Raw genomic sequence first — 3,755 nt, 5'->3', positions numbered from 1 at the left:
TTACACACAAAAACATCGTCAACTGAGAGTTTAGCTACACTGCAAAAATCTCAGTCCTTACAGTGTCGTCGAACGACTCTCACCTTTTCCTCAACCTCTAGCAAAGTCTCAGGCCCCAATGTCCTCCTCTCACCCATATCGCTCCAAAACAAAGGGGATCGACATTTGCATCTATACAACGCCTCAAACGGAGCATCTGAATGCTCGTTTGATAGCTGTTGTTGTACGCAAACTCAACCAGTCTCAAATGTCGATACCACCCTCCTCCAAAATCAAGGACACATGCTCTCAGCATGTCCTCTAGAGTCTGAATGGTCCTCTCTGACTGACTATCTGTCTGTGGGTGGAACGTCGTGCTAAAATGCAGCTGAGTGCCCAAGGCTGTCTGTAGACTCCTCCAAAACTGAGATACAAAACTCGGGTCTCTGTCTAACACAATCGACACTGGCACGCCATGCAGCCTGACGATCTCATCCAGGTATAGCTGCGCAAGTCTCTCTCTTGATCAGGTGGTCTGAACCGGTAAGAAGTGAGCAGATTTGGTCAGTCTGTCCACTATCACCCAAATCGCATCAAAGCCACCCTGCGCTCTAGGCAATCCCATGACAAAGTCCATTTTAATCTGCTCCCACTTCCACTCGGGCACTGACAGACTCTGAAGCTTGCCAGCAAGTATCTGATGCTCGGCCTTCACCTATTGGCAAGTCAAACACTGAGCCACATATCTGTCAATGTCTCTCTTCATTCCATTCCACCAAAACTGTGCCTTTAAGTCCTTATACATCTTGGTTCCTCCAGGGTGAACCGTATAAGGAGAACAATGAGCCTCACTCAAGATGTCCTCTCGGATCCCTGAATCCACCGGCACACACAGTCGGTCCCTGTACTGTAGTACTCCCGAACTGTCCACAGAAAAACCCTCAGCCTGTCCCCTATGTAGCTGCTCTGGAATTCTCGACAAGAACGGATCTCCACTCTGTTTCTCTCGGATCCTATCCAACAAAGTGGGCTGCAAGACCAGAGACATCAGTCTCGCAGTATACCCAGGGGACACTATCTCAAGCCTCAGCCGCTGGAACTCCTCGAGTAATGGCCTCTGCTCAGTGATCATCAAACTCAGGCTTTGCACTGACTTCCTACTCAATGCATCTGCCACTACATTCGCCCTGCCGGGATGATACTGAATACTAATGTCATAGTCCTTCAGTAACTCCAACCACCGGCGCTGCCTCAGGTTCAGCTCCCTCTGTGTGAACAGATACTTGAGACTTTTATGATCCGTGAAAATCTCGCAATGCTCGCCGTACAAGTAATGTCGCCACAGCTTCAAAGCAAAGACTACCATAGCAAGCTCCAAGTCATGCGTAGGGTAATTCTTCTCATAATCCTTTAACTGCCGTGAAGCATAAGTAATTACCCTACCATGCTGCATCAACACACACCCTAGTCCACTGTGCAATGCATCACTATAGATCACAAATCCTTCCCCCCATCACAGGAAGGGCACGGATAGGAGCTGACGTCAACCTCTGTCTCAACTCCTCAAGGCTCCTCTGACAATCCTCACTCCAGATGAATCTAATCCCCTTTCGCGTCAATTGAGTGAGGGGTGTGGAAAGCTTCGCAAAGCCTTCCACAAACCGACGGTAATATCCTGATAATCCAAGAAAACTCCTCACCTCTGTCACCGTCGTCGGTCTGGACCAACCCCGAATAGCATCAATCTTCTTCGGGTCCACTGCTACTCCCTCTGCTGATATCACGTGGCCCAAGAAAGCAACCTCTCGTAACCAGAACTCGCACTTCTTCAACTTGGCATACAACTTCTTCTCCCGCAGAAGCTGTAGCACAATTCTCAAGTGCTCCTAATGCTCAGCATCGCTCCGGGAGTAAATCAGGATATCGTCGATGAAGACTACCACAAACCTGTCCAAGAACGGCTTGAACATTCTATTCATCAAATCCATGAATGCGGCAGGGGCATTCGTCAATCCAAAAGGCATCACCATAAACTCATAATGCCCGTACCGAGTCCGAAAAGCCGTCTTGGGAACATCCTCGGCCCTCACCCTCAACTGGTGATAACCTGACTGGAGATCAATCTTCGAAATGACATAAGATCCCTGCAGCTGATCAAACAGATCATCAATGCGCGGCAAGGGATACTAATTCTTGATGGCCACTTTATTCAGCTCTCGGTAATCCACACACAGCCTGAGTGAACCATCCTTCTACTTCACAAACAACACTGGCGCTCCCCTCTCACAAACTCTCTATCATCCAATCCTGTAGCTGCGCCTTTAGCTCTCTTAGCTTTGCTGGGGTCATCCTATAAGGTACCTTCGAGATTTGTGCAGTTTCAAGAACTATATCAATCATAAACTCAATCTCCCTCTCTGGCGGCAACGTAGTCAACTCAGGGGGATACACATCCGAAAACTCGCGGACTATAGGGATATCCTCGAGTCCCGGCGCCGCTGTAGGTACTTCCACAACTGTCGCTAAGAAAGCGATACACCCATTACTCAGCATCTGTCGAACTCTCGCCGAAGATATCCAGGTGGCAATCAACGTACTCTTGCAGCCTCTGAAAGTGAACTCCTTTTGGCCTGGCTCGTGGAACGTCACCGTCCTCGCTCCACAATCGATCGTAGCATAGTACCGTGTCAACCAATCCATACCGAGCACGATGTTGAAGTCCTGCAGTTGCCCTAACACCAACAGGTCTGCGGGCATAAACCACGAATCTAACTGCACCGGACACGACCAACAACACTCTGCAACCTGTAAAACATGGTCGGGGATATGCACCTCTCGTGCCAAAGACAATGACCCTAACTCTAGACCATGTAACAGTGCAAATGCTCTGTTAACAAAAGAATGCGAGGCACCGGTATCAACTAAAGTACGAGTACAAATGCCGAAAATCAAAGTGATACCTGCCACTACACGATCGGCTGCTGAAGAGTCCTCCCGGCGGTAACTCGGTGGTGCTCCAAAAGTCTGCTGGTCAGCTGGCTGCGCTGATGCAATGGATAGTGCTGGAAATGTCGCTCTAGGACACGCTGACCTCACATGTCCTGGCTGTCCACAAGTGTAGCAGCGGCCCTCTTTCTGCTCACATTGTCGTGGCCAGTGTGGTCCTCCACAAATCACGCACTGCAGCGTCCTCGGTGACGGTCCCTGCTGAAGCAATCCCCTGGAATGCTGACGCCCCGATGAACCATGACCCTGAGAGCAAGATCGAGAAAGCCTCAGCGGACGTCTGCTACTCACCTGTCCTCCATCATCAGGAAAAGGGCGCTTCCTGTCTTGGCTCTGCCCCGATGCCATAGTACGCTCCTGGACGGGTGTAACTTCGTGTCCCACCAAGAGTGCCTGCTGTACAGATGCTCATGTCTCAACGCCTGACCACTGAGTGATAATCTCATAAATCCTCTGCAATAGTACACTCTGCTGCTTAATCACCTCTGTCAGGGTAGCTAATTGCTCTCTCAAATCAGGGGGTGCACTTGCCTCCGGTCGTGCACTCGGCTTTGCCTGGTCAGGCATCTCTAGCGGTGCGACTTGATCCCTGGTCGACGGTCAACCTCGGCAGCAATCTGAAAGAAACAGAACGGGGTCAGATACAACTCAAACACTCTCGACCCAATCAACGAAAGTCTAGAAGGCAGCCCCTATTTTTCTCTAAAATTATGTCGTCTACAGCCAACATAATTTCTCAGGCCAAAATAGGTACTCCTTCAATCACTCAC

The sequence above is a fragment of the Ananas comosus genome, linkage group 2 (assembly GCF_001540865.1).
Source record: "Ananas comosus cultivar F153 linkage group 2, ASM154086v1, whole genome shotgun sequence".
NCBI lineage: Eukaryota > Viridiplantae > Streptophyta > Magnoliopsida > Poales > Bromeliaceae > Ananas > Ananas comosus.
The sequence above is the reverse complement of the archived record's forward strand: the minus strand, read 5'-3'. Positions refer to the sequence as shown.